Source organism: Drosophila serrata, unplaced genomic scaffold, assembly GCF_035046125.1.
Source record: "Drosophila serrata isolate PLE 108 unplaced genomic scaffold, ASM3504612v1 contig_171, whole genome shotgun sequence".
NCBI lineage: Eukaryota > Metazoa > Arthropoda > Insecta > Diptera > Drosophilidae > Drosophila > Drosophila serrata.
The window spans coordinates 169,409-194,549 of NW_028257069.1; the positions used below are offsets into that span (position 1 = coordinate 169,409).

At 39.1% G+C, this 25,141-nt stretch overlaps 1 protein-coding gene and 1 pseudogene across 10 annotated transcripts in view; both read left to right on the forward strand.

Annotated features, from left to right (window-relative positions):
- LOC110185344 (aminopeptidase Q) overlaps positions 1-25,141 on the forward strand; it is a 280,831-nt gene that overhangs the window by 66,947 nt on the left and 188,743 nt on the right. Inside the window, exon 2 of one of the 10 annotated variants that reach the window (XM_086827430.1) lies at positions 16,558-16,697. The exons of the other annotated variants lie outside the window; for them this stretch is intronic. The gene's annotated coding sequence lies outside the window, so the exon portion shown is untranslated. The remainder of the gene's footprint in view (positions 1-16,557; positions 16,698-25,141) is intronic. 10 annotated transcript variants of the gene reach the window in all.
- LOC147644471 (uncharacterized) lies at positions 7,994-12,481 on the forward strand (annotated as a pseudogene).

Here is a 25,141-nt window from a genome sequence, read left to right on the forward strand (position 1 = left end):
TCCAGAAAACATACACACGGCCTGGAGCAATTGAATAGAGTAATTCGAAACTGTCTCAATTTTGTCGATTCCCCGCTACTGCCTCCAACACAAGATTCGATCACTTCAACTTCATGGATTTTGTGATTCATCAATCAGAGCTTACGGATGCTGCTTTTATCTACGGTCAGAAACGTCGACGGGAGTTATCGCAGTGCATCTGTTGACTGCTAAGTCGAGAGTAGCTCCTGTTAAGAAAAAATCTCTTCCGAAACTGGAGTTGTGCGGAGCACATTTGCTAAGCCAATTGTATGCGAAGTTAAGGCCCCCGTTAGCGGACAGAAGATACTCTGCATATTTTTGGACGGACTCGCAAATTGTGCTGCACTGGCTAAAACATCACTCAGTAACACTTTTAGCTTTCGGCGGAAATCGAGTTTCCGAAATTCAAGAATGGACCGCAGATGGTCAGTGGAAATTTGTGCCGGGTGCGAGCAACCCGGCAGATATTGTTTCGCGAGGAACTACAATAGCCGAGCTGGCAGCATCAATGTGGTTCACAGGCCCACAGTTCGTCGTCTATCGTCCCAATGGCCAACCACACCGCAAATCATCGATATCGATCCAGCTACTATCAAGCCGTAGGAGCACATTCAGCACTACTGTCATGTCACTACAATCATATTCTTCAACAGTTGATTCACATTAGTTCATATACTCGCTGCATTCGCACCATCGCATACGTTTTTCGCTTCGCCGACCTGTCAAGAGGAGTCAAAGGTGTCGATCCATCGCTAACGCCGGAAGAACTTCGCCGCGCATTATTCAGCATCGTCTACAACATGCAGCAGCAGTCTTCTTTGAAGATTTTCGTTCGCTGCTGAAGGCTAAACCGCTTACAAGTCAGCTAAGGTATTTTACTCCATTTCTCGATAGCTCATCAGGATATGCTTTCATCAGAGTTGGAGGGCGACTACAGAACGCTGACATCCCTGAATCTGAGCGGCATCCGCTGGTTCTTCCAAGCAAATCACACTTTGCTTGGATTTATGTTCGACACTTGCATATTAGGAATTGTCACGCAGGTCCGAAGTCTCTAGTTGCTCTCATCCGTCTGGAGTACTGGATCATCAATGCCAGGGATCTAGCTCGTCGAGTGGTGCGCTCCTGCATCGCCTGCGTTCGGTTCAGGCCCAAACTAGAGAGTCAACTCATTGGATTGCTTCCTCTAGAACGAGTCCTGCCGCAGCATCCGTTTCATGCGGACCATTCAACACGTATCATCGGATCAGAGGAAAGGGTCCAACCAAGTCATACCTCGCTGTCTTTATTTATTTGGCATTTAAAGCAGTCCACACAGAAGTCGTCTCGGATTTGTCCACCAAGGCATTTGTTGCAGCACTCAAACGGATGATCGCCCGGCGGTCGATCCCAACAGACATCTACTGCGATAACGGAACCAACTTCGCCGGAGCTGCCAACCATCTTCAAGAACTACGAGAGTTTCTTGAAAACAAAGCCACGCAAGAGGTCATTTCATTTTTTTTGTCAACCGATTTCATAACCTTCCATTTCATCCCTCCCAGAGCTGCTCACTTTGGAGGCCTTTGGGAAGCGGCTGTGAAAAGCGCGAAAGGTCTTCTCTACAGAACGTTGATGAATTCAAGATTCAACTTCGAGGAACTCAGCACAATAACCGAAATTGAAGAGATTCTTAACTCGCGTCCGTTATCTCCGCTATCTCCAGATCCCAACGATTTTGGTGCACTTACCCCAGGGCACTTCTTGGTTGGAAAGTCTCTTCGCTCCCTTCCAGAAAGGTCTATCTACAGGAACTACGCGCTCGAACCAAATGGACAACACCATCGGCAAACATCAAGGCGAACACCATGGTTATCATCCACGACGACAACCTTCCTCCTCAGCGATGGAAGATTGGGCGCATTGAGACCGTTATTCCCGGACAGGATGGGCTAATCCGAGTGGCCCACATTCGAACTAGCACTGGTGTCTGCTGCCGACCAGTACATAAGCTGACAGTACTCCCCACTACATCACAATCTTGTTGAAAAATGATACTTTCAAAGCGGCCGGGATGTTCGGTCAAACTCTTTAAATTCGCATCTCCCGAACCGTTTCTCTTTAAATATATACAATGTAAACAAAAGCTCATTAATATGAAGATACCAAATCTCTGTTCTCTAGTTCTGCTGCTGTTAATAAAAGCCAGATGCTGATGTTAGATTGCTGAAACGGTTGCCTTTTGGCCTTTGTTTAATAAATTGAAATTAGTTTATGCACCTCCCAACCTGATATCTCATGCAGCACAAAAAACGCTTTGTGCATTAAACAGGTTTAAAATTGAACACTCTAGCCTTTTTTTTATTCTAAGATTTTATCTAGATCGTTTTCTCTGCTGAAATACTTCTTTAAACATTTATTGTGCAACTTGTATATTTTGTATAAAAGATTTGCGCTCATTATGACAACAATTATTATTAAGAGTATATGCACCCAATATAGGTCTATATAGCTTGGTTCTACTTTGTTAATAACGTTAGCAGTGGAGTCCACTGACTTAACGTCTACAGTTCCCATTTTGGATAAATATACTCCTAATATATAGACATTATTATAATTAGTATGATTTTCTATATTATTATTATTATTCATTCATTTAAAGAAATTTTAAGTAGATATATGCAAATATTCCTGTTTTTTGCATATTTCCCAGTCTAGCTTTCTCTTTGATTTTAGGACCACTGAAAAACACTCAGCAGAGTAAAGTTAACAAAAACAAAACTTCGCATTTATAATAGGAATTTAGGAATTCAAATTCGATTAATTAAATAAACAAATTTTTTTGTGTTAGTTTTCATATAACTGATTTACAATATTGTGCTCTAAATAAACCAATATCAGTTATATGTTGTTAGTATATAGCCTAACAGTGGTAAGTATTTTTCGAGAAGCGCTTTCGGGCATCGGCTCGGATTAGAAGTTTTAAATTAAAGGCACTTAGGCATTGGCATAAATGCAGCCTTTGCTCGTTTGCTCTTCTTTGTTGCAGGAGTTTTATCCTTTTTCCACTTCTATTCCGTTTGTGGATGGGTTTGGTGGACCTCTGTCGTGCCCTGTACTCAGCTATTGTGAGGTGGAGAGGTTCATCGTTGGGACACAACTCTAGGGCCTTCTGTAGGCTTGGTGCGTCCCTTTGCTCGACAGGAGCAGTTGCCTCCCACGATGGTGCAGAGGGCGGATTGCCTTATGAACTCATATGCCTCCTGCGTTGGTGTAGTCGGCGGTTGACGTAAAAGGTTTTGCCATGCTTTTCATACTTTTCCTCGTTCTGCTGCTGGTTTTGGTTTTTTTTTTTTCTCCTTTTTGATTCAGGCGGTACCGGTGCAGGTCATCTCACAGGCTGATGATTTAAATTTTTGTAATTTTGTTTTTTTTTTTTGGCCTTTTTATCTCAGGAGGCGCCGGTGTAATAAGTTCTGCACAGGCTGGTGTTGGCTTTCCTTAATTTGCAGCTCTAATATATAAAAAGAAAATCACATCACTTTATGATATTATTTATTTTTATTGACTTTCACTTTTGTTTTCAATCCGAAGATTGCACTGTCACGGTCGCCATGTAATAAGTTCAATTTATTCAGTACACAATGGGATTTATTAATTTAATTAATTAATTTCAATATGGTTATTTATTAGTGTCTTCGGTTCGGGGCTCATCAATGCCCTGCTTAACTTGAGAATCCATTGGCTTGGCTTACAATTCACATAGCTGTCTGAGCAGCGCCGCGACCAACGCTTATATATCTAAATATGTATATTAATGTATATGTGCCGCTGCAGAGCAGCGGTCAATGCTTATGCATAAGTGTACATATATAGGCGTGTATATAGGCATAAGTGTTATGCTCACATGGTAACCGAATGATCGGCCGCGCATGCAGACATGTCGGCTCAAATCTGTGAATGTAAAACTGTAAATATAATATGTATAGGTGAATGAAATGGAAGCAGATTTTACTTCATTGTTTTTTAACATAAATATATATCATATATGTATATTGTATTGATTCCTAGTCATCGAAGTTTTATCTGCAAGGGTATATAACCTTCAGCGTGCCGAAGTTAGCTTCCTTTTTGATTACTGAATGTGTTCCATTATATTATCCGCTAAATATACCACCGTGGTTTACTAAAGAGTTGAGTCCACTTAAAAATACAAAAATGTATGCGAAATTCACATATATGTACATATTTAATTTATATATCTAAATATATCTAACGATCGTTCCTATGTGAGCTGTATGATATAGTAGTCCGATTTTCATAAAATTTTACACAAAATTATAGAATGATATGAAATAGCTATTCGACTTATATACGATAGAAGACTAACTACAACGTTTCATTCAGATAGCTTTAAAACTGAGAAACTAGTTTGCGTAGAAACAGACGGACACACCTAGATCGGATCGACTAATGTTTTTTTTCCGTTTGTTGAATTTGTTGAATTGTTAATTGTAGTAAATTATTTTCAACCATAATCACAAACTTTTTTAGAATATTATACGACCAACTGTGAACTGAACCTAAGTCTTAATGTTTAACAGTCCGATCGCTTACACATCGCGCCACGTAGACAACTAAAATTGGACCGGAGATATACACACATGTACATATCGCTCGTGGGAGGGACAAAAACTTGCAAGTCTTTAATGATAATGATAAAGTATATATATTCTTGATCAGGATCAACAGCCGAGTCGATATCGCCATGTCCGTCTGTCCGTCTGTCCGTCTGTCCGTTTCTACGCAAACTAGTCTCTCAGTTTTGAAGCTATCTGAATGAAACTTTGCAGTAAGTCTTATAGATACTCTCACTCGTATATATGTCGGAACGGCCCGGATCGGATGACTATATCATATAGCTGCCATAGGAATGATCAGAAAAGTTTTACAAAAAAAATTATAACATTTTTAGTTTTCATTAGAAATTGATCAAATTTGAGATATAGCCATTTCATATTATTCTACAATTTTGTGTACAATTTTATGAAAATCGGAGGACTATATCATATAGCTCCAATAGTAACGATCGTGAAATTAATTCAATTAAAAAGTATAATATTCTCAGTTTTCAACAGATTTTCATCAAATTTGAGATATAGCCGTTTCATATTAATCTACAATTTTGCGTAAAGTGTTATTGAAATCGGACTAATATATCATATAGCTGCCATAGGAACGATCGAGAAATTAATTCAATTATTAAGTATAACATTTTCAGTTTTCAACAGATTTTCATCAAATTTGAGATATAGCCGTTTCATATTATTCTACAATTTTGTGTACAATTTTATGAAAGTCGGACTAATATATCATATAGCTCCCATAGGAACGATCGAGAAATTTGAGAGGAATGAGAATGGCGGTGGCAGTTGTCGGAAGACTGACAATCGCGATGGCGATAACATTTTTAGTTTTCAAAAGAATTTAATCAAATTTAAGATATAGCCATTTCATATTATTTTACAATTTTGTGTAAAATTTTATGAAAATTGGACGACTATATCATATAGCTCCCATAGGAACGACCGAGAAATTAATTCAATTAAAAAGTATAACATTTTCAGTTTTCAACAGATTTTCATCAAATTTGATACATATCCATTTTATAAGAAATAAAAGAAATTAATAAAAATAAAGATTATAACTTCGTCAGTTTTCACCAGATTTTTTATCAAAAATGAGATATAGCCATTCACATAGGTGCCATACAAACGATCGTTAGATGTGGAGCAAAAATGGAAATCTGTGAATGTAAAACTGAAAATATAATATGTATAGGTGAATGAAATGAAAGCAGGTATTACTTTATTGTTTTTTAACATTAATATATATATTTTATATTGTATGGAAGTAATCCAGGAAGTCATCGAAGTTCTATCTGCAAGGGTATATAAACTACGGCGTGCCGAAGTTAGCTTCCTTTATTGTTCTTACTTATTATTCCTTGCACGATATTTTCTTCTATTCTATCCTGAATCGCTCTCCGCATGAAGTAAAGTCCGACTGGGTAGTTGTGTCCCCGTAAGACGGGTTTCCAGGCAAGTTAAAAAACCGATCGAATAAATTCAAGCTTTATAATTCAACTATGTTTATGTACAGACATGTGTTTGTTCGCAAAGGCAGACTCTCCTCCCTATCATTTGCACTGCTCTCCCGCACAATGGGACAAGCGAAAAAAGACGACCAGTTGTGTTTATATGATTTTTTAATACATATTTACTTATTACATATTACTTATTGTTTACTGTCATTTTTTATATTGTAATATTTACATGAGTAGGGGCTTTATGTTTTGTAAGTTATTTCGCAGCTGTCTAAGAATTTTATATTGACATGAGGGTTGGTTATTATGGTGGTAGTGTTAGGGTTGTGAAGGAATTTAGATTTTTACTTGGTATGGGAGGGTCACGTTCCAATAATATGTTGTATGTTTACCTGTGCATTGCTTCAGTGGACACAGGTTGTTTTTATTTCTGTCGAGGTAGTGAGCGTTTGTTGGGTATGTGTGGCCAAGTCTTAATCGGGTGATAATAGTTTGTTTCCTTCTGTTTGGGAAAGAGTTCTTGCAGGGTCGGTTGGAAGTTGATAATATGTTTATTTCTTGGTACCAGTCTGATTATGTAGTTATTTGCGTTTCTTTATCTCGATGCAATAATTTGAAGTAATTCGAAATGTCGTTTGCGTTTTGATGAGGGGTCTACATTAGGGTGTGATTGGCAGCATGCTTAGCTTTTTTTTTCAGCGTTTTCGTTGCAAATAAAAGTTATTGCAGTTTTATTTTCATTGTTGGAAAATAGGGATGGAGATGGAGTTTGAGTTACATATTTGTATATAATTTCAGTCCGAAGTTTGCAACGCAGTGAAGGAGGCACCTCCGACCATATAGAGTATATATATTCTTGATCAGCATCAACAGCCGAGTCGATCTAGCCATGTCCATCTCTCCATCGCAAACTAGTCTCTCAGTTTTTAAGCTATATGAATGAAACCTTGTAGTTAGTCTTTTATATACTCCCACTCATATATATTTCGGAACGGGCCGAGTTGTACGACTATATCATATAGCTGCCATAGAAATGATCGGAACATTTTTAACAAAATAGGGTATAACATTTTCAGTTTTCAAGACAATTTGATCAAATTTGAGATGTAGCCATTTAATATTATTCTACAATTTGGTGTACAATTTTATTTTTACTTATATTTTGTATCATATAGCTACCATAGGAACGATCGAGAATATAATACAAATACAAATTATAAGTTTATAAGTTTTCAACAGAATTGGATCTAATTTGAGATGTAGCAATTCTATATTATTCTACAATTTGTAGCAGGCCAGTTAATATAAGTATGCTCTGGCCACTCTAAGTGAGATGTTACGCTCTCTCAAGAGAGAGCATGAGAGAGTGACTGGCTGAGAATGGGGGTTGTTTTAGTGGTTGCTGAGAGCGGCAGATCACTTGGTGAGAAGATCGGAACGAGAGTAGATGTGAATAAGACAAGAAGTGTAAAAAAGAGTGAAGAAAAGATAAAACCAAGTATAAAAAGTTCCAGATTAAATAATAAAGAAAATATTAATAAGAGACGAGAAGAATAAGAAGTGTTTAAAATTAAAAGGCGGCTACAAACTTCAGAATCGGCGCCAATGTCGGCGGCAGCCAGAGCAACGAAGACGGCGGGAATGGAAGAGACGAAAATGCTCGAATTCGGCATGGTTCCGAGAAGGAAGGACAGCTAGGCGTTGGAGTTGGCGACAGTGGCGGGCGTCGAAACAACGACGCCAACAACAACAGTTCCGAGAACTTTGAACAGCTACCTACCAGAAGTTTCCAGAACTCGCAACGAGGCGACGGCAGAGGCAACGGCAGAGGCAACGGCAGAGGCAACGGCTGAGGCGACGTACAGCGAGATGGCGAAATGGCAACAGACAGTTTCGCATCACCGGGTTTTAACATGGCCAGAGAAATGCTAATGGACTTTGGCAGCAAGGTGTGTGTGCGATCGTGGATTGACCAGTGGGACAGTATTTCGGCCCTTCATAAATTAACAGACATGCAGCGGCGAATTCTGTTGATCAGCAAGCTCAAGGGAGATTCCCTACAATGGCTGCATGCCGGACGGTTGGCGAAGCCAATGGACGAGCTCATCGAAGAACTAAAGCTAGCTTTTGAGGGCATTGAATCAAAAGCGGCATTAAGGCGCAAGTTTGAGGCACGCGTCTGGTCCCCGGATGAACAATTTGCGATGTACTTTGAAGAGAAGTGCAGATTGGCTCGGGATCTGGCGATGGAAGAAGATGAGCTGGTGGATGGGCTCGTAGAGGGCATTCCATTACCAAGTCTTCGAATGCAGGCTAAAATGCAATGTTTTGATGCCGGACATCAAGCTGCCAGCAAGGACGTCAATGAAGGCGAAGGCGTCGGCAGCAAAGGCGGTTTCGACGAACAACGAAACTCGATGTTTCAACTGCAACGGCAAGGGGCACTGGAAGTGGGAGTGCACCAAGCTAAAGCGAGAAACTGGTTCGTGTTATCATTATCATTATCGCTCATCACCGAATTGCTGTATGTCCCCAGAATAAGAAGGAGGTGGAAAACAACTATGTAAGAGTATTCAAAATTTTTTGTGTGGAAAATACGAACCAGCCTATTATTAAAGAGTGCCAAATAGATTCGGGAAGCCCAGTTTCGCTCATAAAACGTTCTTGTATACCGAAAAACATTAAGTTAGAACCTCTAAGAGAAAGTTATTTTGGATTAAACAAAAGCTTATTGAAAAGCTATGGAAAAATATTATGCTCTGTATTAAAAAATTAAATAAAGATTTGGTTTAAATTAATTGTTGTGGCTAGCGAATCTATGCTCTGTAACATTGTGCTGGGGAGAGATTAGAGAGAGAATAGAGAATTATATTGCGAAAGTTTAGTAAGTGAAATTTTAGTGGACAAAAATTTAGATAAAGGTAGTTTTAGTACAGATTTAGATCAAAAAGATGTAGGTACAAGTTTAGGAGAAAATAGTCTAGGTACAAGTTTTGGTGAGAACAGTTTAGGTACAAATTTAGGAAAAAATGGTTTATGTACAAGCTTAGGTGAATGTTTAATAGAAAATAATTTAGGTACATATGTTATACGGGAACAAACTTTAGGTACAAAAGGGTTAGGTGAGTTATTTGCGAGCTCTGGTTTCTACGGATGCCCATGGGTCTTAAAACAGCCCCACAGGTATTCCAGAGATTCGTCAATGACATATTTTTGGACATGATAAGAGAAAAGAAGGTAATCATATACATGGACGAAATTTTAGTTGCAAGCAAAAGTTTAGAAGAACACTTAGATGTTGTAAAAGAAGTATTTAGAAGGTTAGTAGAAAACAAGTTAAAATTGAGAATGGATAAATGCAAGTTTTTACAAGACAAGGTCAAATATTTAGGTTTTCTAATTTCAAAAGATGGGATTAAGGCTGATAGCAAGGGGTTGGAAGCTATACAAAACTTTCTGATCCCAGGCAAGGTGCAACAGTTCAAAGTTTTTTGGGTCTTTGTTCGTATTTTCGACGATTCATTAAGGATTTTTCTATATTAACGAAACCATTATATGATTTATTGAGAAAGGATAGGCTTTTTAGGTTTGAAGAAGAAGAGTTGAATTGTTTTTCACTTTTAAAGGCGAAGTTAATGGAAGCGCCAGTGTTAGCTTTATATGATTACAGGGATGATGTCGAACTTCATTGTGATGCAAGTGCCTTAGGATTTGGGGCTGTGCTTCTTCAGAAAAAAGATGATAGCAAGTTACATCCTATTTTCTATTTTTCGAAGAGATCAACTGCAACGGAAGCGAAGTATTACAGTTTTGAATTGGAGACTTTAGCTATAATTTACGCATTAAGAAGATTTAGAATATATTTGCTAGCCAAACGATTTAAAATTGTAACAGACTGTAACTCTCTAACTTTAACACTCAATAAAATTGAGTTGAACCCAAGAATAGCAAGGTGGGCTCTAGAGTTGCAGGAATTCGAGTATGAATTAAAGCACAGAGCAGGCAGACAAATGCAACATGTAGATGCATTGAGTAGATGCAACAATATTATGATAGTGGAGGCAAATACATTCGAAACAAATTTAGTAATTTGTCAATCAAAAGATGTAAAGGTCCAGGAAATTAGGAAAATGTTAGAAAGTAGCGAGCATAAGTTATATGAAATGAGAAATGGTGTGATCTATAGGAAAAGCAACGACAACAGATTATTGTTTTACGTCCCGAATCGAATGGAGGAACATGTGCTATACAAGTATCATGATGAAATGGGTCATATTGGAAGGGATAAAATGTTAGAAGTTATTGGGAAGAGCTATTGGTTTCCACGCATGAAAGATAAAGTCGTTGAACACATTCAAAATTGTTTAAAGTGCATAGCGTATGCTCCGAAAATAGGTAGAGGAGATGGACATTAACATAGCATACCAAAAGGCAACAAACCTTTTGAGATCATTCATATAGATTATTATGGGCCGGTAGATAGTAGCAGATCAAAAAAGCATATATTTGTGGTCGTAGATGCATTTACAAAGTTTGTTAGGTTGTACACAACAAAAACGACAAATACAAAAGAGGTGATAAATGCATTAACAGATTATTTTCGAACTTATAGTATACCTAGATGCATAGTATCAAAACGGGGAAGTTGTTTTACATCGTCTGATTTTGCAGAGTTTATGGAAAAAAGTAACGTGAAGCACATAAAAATAGCGACGGGATCGCCGCAGGCTAATGGCCAAGTTGAACGAATCAATAGAAGTCTAGGACCTATGATAGCAAAATTGACAGAACCGGAAAAGGGATTACATTGGGATAGAGTTATGGAAAAAGTAGAGTATGCAATGAATAATACGATTCATAATAGTACTAAGCAGTGTCCTAGTGAAACATTATTTGGGATAATACAGAAAGGAGAAGTTTTGGATAATCTAAAAGAAAGATTAGAAGACGAAAATGAGGTAGGAAATATTAGAAAAACTTCAAAAGATTTTAGAAAAGGAACAGAAGAGGAACAAAGAAAATCTAAAATAAAGAATGAAAAATATTATAATGCAAAAAAGAAAACTGCTACAGAATATAAAGAAGGAGATTATGTTATGGTAAAGAATTTTGATAGCACTGTAGGAGCTTCGAAAAAACTCATTCCAAGAAATAAAGGTCCTTATGTAATTAAAAAAAGTTTTAAAAAATGACAGATATTTGCTTAAAGATATTGATGGGTTTCAGTTGTCTCGCAATCCATATCAAGGTGTTTGGAGTGCACATAATATAAGACATTGGATGAAACTATAATTAAGATAGTAAACTAAGAATTGAATTGTAAATGAAAATCAAATTGTAAATAGTAGTTAAATTATAATTCTAAGCAGAGATAGAGGGCTATCTCAAAGTCAGGACGGCCGAGTTGTAGCAGGCCAGTTAAGATAAGTATGCTCTGGCCACTCTAAGTGAGATGTTACGCTCTCTCAAGAGAGAGCATGAGAGATTGACTGGCTGAGAATGGGGGTTGTTTGAGTGGTTGTTGAGAGCGGCAGATCACTCGGTGAGAAGATCGGAACGAGAGTAGATGTGAATAAGACAAGAAGTGTAAAAAAGAGACAAGAGTGAAGAAAAGATAAAACCAAGTATAAAAAGTTCCAGATCAAATAATAAAGAAAATATTAATAAGAGACAAGAAGAATAAGAAGTGTTTAAAACTAAAAGGCGGCTACAAATTTAGCGTAAAATTTTATGAAAATCGGATTACTATACCATATAGCTCCCATAGGAACGATCGAGAAATTAATTTTATTAAAAATTTTAACATTTTTAGTTTTAAACAGATTTTCATCAAATTTAAGATATAGCCATTTTATATAAGTCTTAAATTATGTGTCAAATTTTATGAAAATCTGACAATTATGTCATATAGGTGCCATACGAACGATTGTTAGATGTGGAGAAAAATGCACATCTGTGACTGTAAAACTGCAAATATAATATGTAAAGGTGAATGAAATGAAAACAGGTATTACTTCATTGTTTTTTAACACAAATAAATATAATTTATATTGTATGGATTCCAATTCATAGAAGTTCTATCTGCAAGGGTATATAAACTTCGGCGTGCCGAAGTTAGCTTCCTTTCTTGTTTTTTTTTTTTTTAAGTATATTTAATGAACTTAAGTATTAGGAAATGTGTTTTTATTCAATAGTAAGTATTAATATAAATATACATGTTAATTTAATAATGGGTCGAGCCCCCCTTCTTCAATATAACCTCGTAGATCCTGTAGGACAGCGAATCATATAGACTTTTAATGTAGATTCCACTAGATAGAAGACTCCGAGAGCATATTCCATGTTGTGCAGGGCTCCCTCAATGGTGGCTACTAGCGAATGCAGCTCCGTCTCCACTGATTTCCCTTTTGTATATGCGTGCTGGTTGGTTGACAGTGATCTGCCCACATCGTTTATGATGTATAGGTCCAACAGCTCTTCTAGGTGAAACTTATCGGCCTGTAGTCCTTCGGACTGACGTGGCTGCTCTTCCCTGCTTTAGGCAGGATGACAATCCTTGAAGCCCTCTATTGGATTGGGATATAGCCCGTAATTAGACAGGCTGTGTATATTGCGTATAGCCATGGAGTAATGACTTCTTTGGTCGCCTGCAGCATGGCTGGAAATATTCCATCTAGTCCTGGTGCTTTTATTCTTGAATTTTTGAATTCTTCTAAAGGATATGAGTTCATTTGGGAGATGCTCTTCCCTGGTTGCTAGTACCTAGTGCTTGTTAGCATCGGTGATCTCTGTGCAACCTGGGAAGTGCGCATGCATCAGTGCTGTTACGGCCTCTTCGCTGCCCTCAGTTCACTGCCAGTCGTCGCGTTTGAGCTGACTCTGTATGGTGGGTTGCTTTGAAAGCAACTTCCATAGTCTAGCCGTTTCTGGGGCCGTCTCTATGTTGGAGCAGAAGTTCCGCCAAGAGCTTTTTTGTGCCCTGCGTATTTCCTTCTTGTAGTTCCTCAGCAGGATTTTGTATTTCTCGTTGATTATATCATCCTTCGCCTGCTTTGCGAGTTTGAAGAATTCTCTAAGGTTATCGCGTTGAAGCGAGAGGTACTTGTTCCACCAGGGTGGTCTGGTCCTTTTCTTGCTTCTTGAAATCGAGCATGATGCGTGATATGCATCCAGTAATTCCTTTGAGAGGGTCTCTAGGGAATTTTCTATGTCTTCATCGGATTTTACTGTGCCCGGACTAGTCGCGAGTTTACGAGAGATTATATCTTGAATCTTTCCCCAGTTAGTGTTCCGGGGGTTCCTAAAGACGGTTGGTTTTGGAGAGTGATCGAACTTGCATTGGAACTGTATGTACCTGTGGTCTGAAAAGGATGGTCTCTCCAGGACCTTCCAGTCTGATACCATGGTACTTTGTCCCTCACGTTTGATATATATAAATTGGTAGAAAGAATAAAGTCTGTGAGTGGTGCGCATTGGCGTCTGCACCCACGATCAGTTTCTGGTCCTTTGGGTCGGGTTCTACCAGACTCCTGAGTTCTTCCGATGGAGCTGGCCTATCGTGTGCCATGTAGCAGGAAGCTACCATTAGGCGCTTCATCTTGTTTTCTAGCAACACCACAGTCTGGTCGTCCGAGCTGTAATGGGACATAAGGTTAGCTTGAAGACCCTTCCATACGAGTACGGCGGTTCTGTTCCAGCTTTCCGATGGTGTGTAGAACGCGTTTTAGTTTGAGGATTTCAGTCCGGCAACGGTAGTTCCCAAAGCAATTCGTGGCTCTTGGACTAGTTCTACAGCGGCGGACCCTTGCTCCATGGCAATTGGGAGTTCCACCGACGCGACCTTGCTCTTATGGAGATTGAGCTGCAGCACTCTTAGGGGTGCCTATTATCCTCAGGTCACCGTCTTCCTCCTCTTCGGACTTATCCAGCGTTAGTTCCTGGGCGGCGTCAACAATGGTTTCCAAACCTAGGTCCTTTTCCACCTCGCCTGCCTTCAGGGTGTGGTCATCCTTATTCCCGGGATCGAGCTTTTTGAGGCGCAGGTAGACGCTACCCATGCCACACGCCATCTACCCGTATACAGGATGTCCTCTGCCTCCTTGTTAATCTGGACTGGGCCCCCTCTTTGGGTACCGGCCTCGTAATGTACAGTACCTTCCAGTCTGCGGTAGGGATGTCGGGATTCTGGCTCTGCAGCAGCTTCAGCGCACGGTCAGCGCATGTACCTTCCTCCACCGCATCTCGGTCATCTTGCCATTCTCATCGCTCCTGTCAATGAGTGCCACGATCAAATGTCGTCTGGCCTTCGCGATTTTTCTTCTCTTTTTGGGTGCGGCTTAGCCTTCTTTTTGTCGTTATATTGGCAGTAGTGTTACAACTGACTTGACCTCTTCCCATCAAATCAGAGGTGTGACCGCTGGCGACACGCAGAGAGGATTGCTCCCCTCCGTGCCCGTCTGTCTCCATCCTGTGTAAAATTGGTTTATTTCCGAAGAACCACCCACTTGCATTATATGCCTGCCGCCAGGCACCTCCAACCATGGCTAGGGATTCATTTCCTCCGGCGTTTAGGCGGGAGAAATTGAATCGAAACCTTAGCTAGACACTCATAACCCCGGACAGAGCCTGGGCCACTGCATTACCTTTGTACGGGGTAATACAGTGCCCATTGCCCGACCGGATCCCTACTAGAGGATTCAGCTGGAGGATTTTTGTCATGTATGTATAATTTATATTGTATGGATTCCTAGGCATCGAAGTTCATCTGCAAGAGTATATAAGCTTCGGCGTGCCAAAGTTAGCTTCCTTTCTTGTTATTCTTATTATACCCTTGCAGGATGTTATAATTTCAGTCAGAAGTTGCAACGCAGTGAATTAGGCAACTCCGACCCAATAAAGTATATAAATTCTTGATCCGCATCAACAGCCGAGTCGATCTAGCCATGTCCGTCTGTTCGTCTGTACGTTTCTAGTCTCTCAGTTTTGAAGCTATCTGAATGAAACTTTGTAGTTAGTCTTCTATATACTCTCACTCGTATATATGTCGGAATGGGCCGGATCGGATGACTATATCATATAGCTGCTATAGGAATGATCGAAAAATTTTAATCAAAAAAAAGTCTAAGATTTTCAGTTTTCAACAGAATTTGATTAAATTTGAGATAAAGCCATTTCATATTATTCTACAATTTTGTGTAAAATTTTATTTTTAATTATAGTTTTCATCATATGGCTCCCATAGGAACGATCGAAAAATTAATACAAATAAAAATTATAAGTTTTTCAGTTTTCAACAGAATTTGATCAAATTTGAGATATAGCCTTTCCATATCATTCTAAATATTTGTGTAAATTTTATGAAAATCGGACTACGTCTCATATAGCTCCCATAGGAACGATAAAGAAGTTAATACAAATAAAAATTTTAACTTATTTAGTTTTCAACAGAATTTGATTAAATTTGAGATATAGCCATTTCATAATTTTTTACAATTTTGTGTACAATTTTATGAAAATCGGACCACTATATCATATAGCTCCCATAAGAACGATCATTAGATATATGTAGGTGAAAAATGCAAATCAGTGAACAGAAAACTGTAAATATAATATGCATATGTGAATGAAATGAGAGCAGGTATAACTTCATTGTTTATTAATTTTTTTAAAATGAGTATATATAATTTATATTTTATTGATTCCTAGTCATCGAAGTTCTATCTGCAAGGGTATGCAAACTTCGGCGTGCCAAAGATAGCTTATGTTCTTGTTATTCTTATTATACCCTTGCAGGGTATTACAATTTCAGTCAGAAGTTGCAACGCAGTGAATTAGGCAACTCCGACCCAATAAAGTATATAAATTCTTGATCCGCATCAACAGCCGAGTCGATCTAGCCATGTCCGTCTGTTCGTCTGTCCGTTTCTACGCAAACTAGTCTCTCAGTTTTGAAGCTATCTGAATGAAACTTTGTAGTTAGTCTTCTATATACTCTCACTCGTATATAAGACGGAACGGGCCGGATCGGACGACTATATCATATAGCTACCATAGGAATGATCGGAGAATTAAAAACAAAAAAAAAAATTATAAAATTTTCAGTTTTCAATAGAATTAATACAAATAAAAATTATAAGTTTTTCAGTTTTCAACAGAATTTGATCAAATTTTAGATAAAGAAATGTTATGTTACTTTACAATTTTGTGTACAATTTAATGAAAATCGGACTACTATATCCTACAGCTCCCATAGGAACGATCGAGTAATTAATACAAATAAAAATTATAAGTTTTTCAGTTTTCAACAGGATTTGATCAAATTTGAGATATAGCCATTCCATATCATTCTACATTTTTGCGTAAAATTTTATGAAAATCGGACTACTATATCATATAGCTCACATCGGAACAGCCGAGAAATTAACACAATTAAAAATTTTTTTTTTTTTCAGTTTTCAACAGATTTCCATTAAATTTACTACTATATCATCTAGTTCCCATAGAAAAGATCGCTAGATATAGGGGAAAAATGCAAAATCTGTGAATAGAAGGCTGTAAATATAAAATGTATATGTGAATGAAATGAAAGCAGGTATTACGTCATTCTTTTTTAATTTATTAACATAAATATTGTAGTAGGCTAGCAGAGAGCCATCTATGTTAAGCCCATCTATGTTAAGCCCATCTATGTTAAGCCCATCTATGTTAAGCCCCTCTATGTTAAGCCCTTCTATGTTAAGCCTATGTATGTTAAGCCTATGTTAAGAGATGTAAAGATCATGTGAAACAGGAGAAGTGGAACATTCGGTTGCGTGAAGTGAAATAAAGAAGTACGAATTAAAACGCTCAGTTTAACCTATCACAATATATATGTAGAGGTTTTATTATATAGTTTATTTAGAATTAGTATGCTGAGATTAATTCAACAAAAGTGTACGGGATTATATAAACTATTGGAAACTTTAAACAACAACTTCAGACGACTTTAGCAACTTTGACAACTTTGACAACTCAACCTCATCTGACCCAGATGAAAGCAACTCATCGTCATTGTCGGCTACGAACTTCTACAGCTAAATGTTATCGCAGCTAGTACTGGTTTCGTTTGGTCCTTCCACTTGTGCTGCTTTGCGAACGTCGTACCGGCCAGCCAGCTTCCTTCCTGCAACAAACTAAGTCCGCTTGATTGCGACGAGATCACCCAATATGTAGATGTGGACATGCTTGCGCTTTTTGTCGTAGTTTCGCTTATGTAATTGCTGCGCCTCTTCAATGTTCTTTTTAGCTGTTTCTCGCATTTCTTGTCGCTCAAGATTAAACTGCGAGACGCTCTTAAGCATGGCTATACATTCGTGTCCCAAACAACAGTTCAAATGGCGACATTTTTGTTGAGGAATTTACTTGTGAGTTTATAGCCTGAGGCACATATTTGAACCACTTGCTAGGCTCTTCTGCAGATACTTTGGCGATGAAAGAAATGATTGATCGGTTAATACACTCACGCTGTTTCCACGAGACACTCCAGTAGTTGAACAAATATGTTCCACTTTGTTAATATTCAGCCACTCTTCAAACGCTCCAGATGTAAAAGGAGAACCTCGATCGCTGACAACTAGTTTCGGAAATCCAAACACATTGGACCACTTAGTGAATCTCCTGAGAACCTCTTCCTGCCCTTTAGTTTTCTTGGGATAGAGCCAAACAAACTTGGCGAATCCGACGACAATTACCAGTATATAATTGTACTGTTTTGATGTGGCGTCCATTGGCCCCAAATGGTCGATTTGTAGTGTGTGCAACGGGGTATTTCCTTTGGAAATGCAGTACCATAGTCCTTCTTGCTTTCCCATCTTCTTACTGTAAATAATGCATTTAATAAAGTTGGCTTTAAAATTCGTTACCTTCCGCTCTAGGTGAGGGATCCAAAACTGCTGCTTTACGGAATGCATTGTTTTTTGAACTGCAAAGTGGCCGACTTCATGAGACTCTCGAATTACATCTTTTTCCATCGATTTAGGCTGATCGTTGATCGTTGCCTTCGACTGCTCGGTAAAGGATACCGCCTTTTATCCTAAAATTTTGATATGGACGATCCTGGAGAATGACCAGAATTGCTTTACTGTATTCGTCATTCTGTTGGGCGTTCCTAATGCGTTCTTCTACTTCTGCTGTTACAATCCAAACTGACTCTGAATGGCTACTCAGGTGATCCACTTGTTTTATCTTGTTCCCTGGCTTGTGAACAACATTGCAATTGAAATCTTGTAGATACATCACGTACGCTGCAACTTCTCTCGCAATATCGTCTTTCTCCGCACCGTGTGTTTTTTGGCGTTTAAAATCTATTTTATCTCTCCATTTTCCAGTGTGTCCTAAAAAGTGTATGCGGGAATGCATGAAGCTACATTTCTTCCATTTAATCTTTAGTCCAAACTGCATTGCTGTTTCTAGTACACGTCTTATTTTGTCCATGCATTCGTCCGCTGTATGCAATAATATAATATATATAACTGTATATATTGTCGTTGATCAGGTCTTGAAATATGTGATTAACATATCTGATAAATGCAGCTGGTAATTTTTGAAATCCGAATGGAGCTTTCTTAAATGAAAAGAGTCCCTTTTTTGTTACGAATGCAGTAAGCGGTTTGCTAGCTTCTGCCACGGCTACATGAAAAAACCCATTTTCCAAATCCAGAGTTAAGAAAAATGCGTAGTTTTTCCAAAACTTCTTCCATCAACGGTACTGGAAAACAATCCGCCAACTCCATGCTGTTCAGTTTTCTGCAGTCAATTCAGACTAGAAGGGAACGGTCTTTCTTCTTGACCACTACAACTCTGCTGGCCACGTTCGATGATAACATACGTATTATTGCCTGGGTCAACCATTCAGTTATTTGGGTTTTAACAGACTCGGCTTCGTTTGCAGACAAAGGCGATGGTGACTGATGAAATGGTTTTATTACGCGTTCTGGAGTGATCTTCAGCTCGACTGGACACTGGTTAGAAGGGTTTTATGGCCTTCTCTGGACTTCCTCGAAGAGTTTTGTCACTGCTTCTTTATACTGAGGGGAAACAGTAAACAAATGAGATGCTTCTATAATATTAAAAACATCGCAGCCAATTCCATCTGCTTCACTTTCTTCAGCTTCTAGTCATTCACTTAGGTAATTTAACTTTTTTCGCTTTAATTTTGGACACTTAATTGTTCATCTCAGACCCGGTACGAGTCCCCAAATGTAGAGTTTGTATTATATAGTTTATTTAGAATTGGTATGCTAAGATTAATTTAACATAAGTGTACGGGATTATATAAACTATTGAAACTTCAGACGACTTTAGAAACTTTGAGGTCATAACCCTAAAAGAAAATACATTTATTTTGTTAGAGCTTCTCTGTAAACAATATTTGATGTTTTATTTTGTGGCAGCAAAATAAATTGATTTTCATTGGCTCCGACTCGCGATAGACCAACATACAGTTGACCATGATTAAAACATTTTTTTCGCAGATCAATCCATACTTATTCGAAGGTTTTGCCTTGTGACTTGTTAATTGTTAATGCGAAAGATGTTTTTACCGGAAATTGAAGCCGTTTAAATGGGACTGTCATATCATTTTGGATCATCGGTACCTCGGTATATGAGCTAGTTGACCACCTGCTGGGCATATTATGGTTAAGAGGGCACTTCTGAATACATCAAGGTTCTGGCAAAATCATCTTCCTGGCATAAGGTGAAGAAGGCAGTCAGAGTTGTCGCTGGCGGATTCAGGACTCTTTCTTGCACATTTCTTTCTGTGAAATAGACACGTTGACCATTCTCCTAATGGATAGCGTTCATGAATGTGGAATGAAAAAATTCTCCATGCAGCCTCGTTGCTGCTTATGTATCTTCCAGCCTGGTATTGAGATATTTCATCGAGAACTCGTACTGCATTGTTGTCACCATTTACTGCCTGAACACCAAAAGCTGCCATATCGCTGCCTTTATTCACGTACTTGCAGATATATTTAATCGATTTCACGGAATTGCAATATTCTACGTTGATGTGCGCTTGTATGATTTTGACAATAGTGTTGAGTATGGAACCACCCAACGATTGTCTACCTCAATATCACCAATTCTCATGTTTAAATTTGCCGAAGTCCCTCCATCTTCAGTTGACCGTCTCCTATACAGAGGATATCCATCGTCCCCTGTTACGGTATTGGCTGTAAATGCTCGAGGATATCCCTTGAAACACTTCCCGTCTACCATGCATGGTGAACATGGGTTGAGGGTACCACATGGGCCATGGATCATGTTCTTGATGACAACTTCATGCAAATCCGTATCAACCTCGGCCCATGGAATCTCAGCGCATATAACATCGTCGATTTCGTCTGGAGTAATTTTATCATGCAGCCAAATCAGTATGTGCGCATGCGGCAATCCTCTCTTCTGCCATTCTACTGAATACATCCAGCACCGCACAGATCCAAAAACTCCATGTTTCACAATAAAATCCATCAGTGACTTGAGCTTTTGTCTGAAAACACGGGCTGTGATGTCATGCCTATCCCTATACGATTGTCCAGGAAATAACAGCTGTACTATCTCGTCCCAAGCTGGATTGCATGTGAAGGTGATAAATAAGTCTGGACGGCCGTAGCAACGAACATATGCCATGGCATCTTGAGCATATTCATGCATTTGGCGTGGACTACCTATGTATGAGGATGGCAAAATCGTGAGCTTTCCAACGTTGGTTGTATTACGGTCATTCATCACAGCATCCCGCAAATGGATATATTCCTCTGACCGAAGTTTCGTCTGATTCAATCGAAGGAGCCTGACAGTATATGCAGACCTGATGCATCCGGCCAATAACGACATTGCGTCTCTCTCTGTGGAGGCCCGTTCTTCGTCACTCATATTCGTAATCTTACGTCTGTTTGCTTCTGTATTGCGAGTACGACGACCCAAACTCGACTTCTTGGGTGGCATGACTTCGTTTCTTACTGAACCTGAACAAAAAAATAAAATTTTTATCTCCAATTCCTTATTTCAATATGTTTTGAATGTTTGACAGGAAATGCTTTGTCTGCCTGTAGAGGGCGGTAGATGTAAGGTAGATTTTTGATATTTTTTTAACACCTTGGATTACGTTTTCTTTATTTTAGTAAGGATGCCTATTTTTTTTTTAAATGAAATATAGCCTATAACACTCAGGAATGATGTAGCTTTCCAACAGTGAAAGAATTTTTCAAATCTGCCAAGTACTTTCGGAGCCTATTCAATACATACAAACAAACTTACATTACCTCTTTATATAATAGTATAGATTATTAAAAGGTAAATGACTTTTTTGGTTTCCATTAATAAATTCAGTTGTACCATTTATTAATTTATTTATTTATATAAAGCTAGCAGTTCGTTGTAAACTAAAGGCTAACATAGGGTATTGAGTATTGGCTGCTGTGGCCTACCGCTCGATTAGATATATACAGATTTTAATATTATACAAAGGACTTAAAGGCTAGATTTTGTGGGTGAGGTTGGCTTTGTATAGGAAGGAGAGGATTTTCATTGAGTTTTCTGTTGTTGGGTTTGCGAGGAGTTGGGTTGGGTTTTCGTGGGAGAAGGATGCGGTTCTGTGTTAGGAAAGTGCAGTGCAGTCGATTAATATCTATTGTGGCATTATTGCATAAAGGGCAAGTGTTTTGTATTGTTCTATTAATATAGTGGACGTTTGTGAATTGTGTGTGGCCTAGACGTAGTCTATTGATTATTATTTGTTGTTGTCTGCTAAGGTTTGTGGTTTTGAGGGAGTAGTTTGAAGGGGTGTTGAGTGCAATATGTTTGTACCAATGGTTTTGCAGATCTTTTTCTATGTGACTGTAGTAATTTTTGAGGTGTTGTGTGATATCTTTGGAGTTGAAGTTTTTGGTAAGAATGAGTGGATAATTGTAAGCTTCCTTGGCTGTTCTGTCCGCTCTCTCATTCCCTTTTATGCCTATGTGGCTTGGGATCCAGATAAGTATAATTTTGGGGAAGAGTTTGGTTATTATGTTTCTGATTGCGCTGGGGTAGTAGGAGTGGTTGTTGGAGTTGGTTATGGCTCTTAAGGAAGATAGGGAATCAGAGCATATAGCGAACTTCCCTGAATTTTTATTGCAGAATTGTACCGCTTCTAGTATGGCTATAGCTTCGCTTGTGAGGACAGAGGAGTAATAGGGTAGGAGTCCGGTTTTAATGGTGTTGTGGTCGTTGGTTATGCTAAAGCTAACAATGTCGTTAGTCTTTGAGCCGTCGGTGTAGAGGAATTGATGGTTGGGGAGGGAGTTTTTTATAGAGTGGAAAAGTTGGTGGAAGGTTATAGGGGGTGTGGTGTTTTTGTTGTAGTGGGATAGGGATGTGTTTGTGGCTTTTATGATTATTTCTGGGTTGTATATTTTGGATGGGTAGCAGGGGAGAGATGGAGGGATAGGGATTTGCAGGAGTCAATTATTGTATCAATTGTGCTGGGGTACCTGTATTTTTTTTGTTGGTTTGAGGAATTTGCCAATTGGGGAGTCATGCGAGTGGATCAGTTTAGTTGCTAGTTTGCTAGTGTGGTATTTTTGTCTGATTAGAATAGGGCTTATTTTTGATTCAGTCAGCAGATTATTTGTTGGTGTTGTTCTGAAGGCACCAAGCGCTTCTCTTATAGCTGCGTTTTGTGAGGATTTGAGTCGGTTAAGGATGGAGGTTGGAGCTTTCCCGTAGATGGGTAGGCAGTAGTCTATTTTGGAGATGAGGAGGGAGTTTGTGATTTGGATGAGAGTGGCGGTGCTGCAATTATATTTTTTTGAGGAGAGGTGTTTTATGATGTTAAGGGGACGGGAGAGGGATGTTTTTAGGTTGTTTATGTGAGAATGCCAGTTGTACCGGTTGTTGATTGTCAGGCCAAGGATTTTTATGGAGTCGGTGGTAGGGATGTTAATTGAGCCTGTGACTATTTTTGCTGTGCAGTTTCTTTTTCGGCATATATGTAGCACTTGACATTTCTCTAGAGAGAGGGAGGATCCAGAGGATGAGCACCATTCTCGGTTATGTTGGAATAGGGTTGTAAGATTGATTTGGGGGTTTTTGTTCCGGTTGTGTTGGATAATAAGATGGAAGTCGTCGGCGTAGGCAGTGAACTTCACTTGTTTTGAAAGGGAGATAATGTCGGTTAGGGAATTGTAGGCTATTAGGAAGAGGATAACTGAGATAGGTGAACCTTGTGGGATACCATTATCGAGGGGGAAGCTATGGGAGAGGGATGTGCCGTTTTTTATTATTATTTTCCGGTTGGACATGAAGTTGTGGACGTATCTTATAATGCGGGGGCCTAGTTTCCATTCCTCCAACTGGCGGATGAGGGTGTGGATGCCAATTTTATCAAAGGCTTTAGCAAAGTCAAGAGATATTATTGTTAAGTGTTTTTTTAGAGACAAGAATCTGGTTGCTAGATGATCTACGTAAAGTAGACTATCTAGAACAGATTTGCCTCTTTTGAAGCCGAATTGGTTGTTATGAATGAGTTTGTTTGTTAAAACAAACCACCATAACCTTTTCGCTAGGATTTTGTCGAGAACTTTGGCCATGCAAGGGTTCAGTGAGATGGGGCGGTAGGAGTTGGGGTTGGTTTGGGGATTATTGTGCTTGAGGATGGGTATTACGAGGCTGATTTTATAGGATTGGGCGATGTGGGAGTCTAGGATGTTGTTGAAGTGGTGGAGGATTCGAAGCTTATAGGAGATGGGTGCATTTTTAATCCAAGGATAAGAGATGCGGTCTAGGCCAGGTGTGTGTCCTTTTAATAAGTTTATGGTTGCGTTAAGTTCAATAAGTTTAATGTTTTTTCCAATTTTAAGGGCTGTTGGGGATAAGGGGTAGGGACAGGGTGGTGTAAGGAGAATTTTGTTGCGGCGGAATTCGGTGTGGAAGTTGGAGTCCTTTGCCTCTTTTGACCATAGGTCTCCGAGTGTGTTGCCTATTTCGGTTGGATCTACAGAAGTTGTTTGAGTGGAGGGGTTGTGAATGCTATGTATGTGTTTGGAAGGGTACATTCCACAGAGCCGTTTAAGGTTCGCCCACATTTTTGTTGGGTCGGAGTTTGGGTGGATTGCAGATGTGAATTTTAAGTTGAAGAATTTTTTGGCTTCCCTAATGGATTTTCTGAAGATGGCATTAGCTTTTTTGTATTCGATTATGTTTTCAGTGCTGATGTTGTTTTTTAAAGTTCGCCATTTGAGGTTTCTATTTTTTTTCTGTAGAGCTAGAGTTTTGTTCCACCAGGGAACAGTGTGTGGGAGGGAGTAGGTGGTGTTCTGGGGTATGGATAGGTGGACAGATTGGATTAGGATTTTTTTAAGAGTAGCTGCTTCCTTGTTTGTGTTACTACTGGTTTGATTATGAGTGGACTGATTGGAAATATGAGTACTAAAGAGGTCCCAATTGGCATTTTTAAGATTGAAGGAGGGTTTGGATGTGAGGTTCGGGGATGAATGTGTAGGGAACATTGAGATTAGATTAGGGAAGTGGTCACTTTCGTGTAGATCATTGAGGACCTTCCCATAGATCTCTGGGGCGATATTGGCTGTGGCGAGAGAAAGGTCGATGTGCGTAAATGTGTTGTGTGTCGAATAGTGGGTTGGAGATTTGTCATTTAATAATGTGTATTCGGATCTGTCAAGGAATTTAGCTATTGTGTTGCCTCTGGAGTTGGATCTAGGGGAGCCCCAATAAGGATGCCAGCTGTTAAAATCTCCTAGTACGATAGTAGAGGGGGATGTAGGGGTTAGAACATTTTCTAAGTTTTTAATGTTGAATTGTTTGGTGGGGGAAATGTATGTGCATATGAGATATATTTTTCTTTTTGAATTAATTGTGACGAAAGTGGCTTCAAAGTCTGGGCTGAGGGTTTTATTGGAGTGTGAGATGGAGTTATGCCCCAATAGTGCTGCTCCTCCGAAAGCGTTGGTGCTGTCACTGAAGTATAGGGAGAAGTTTATGGGGATTGGTAGG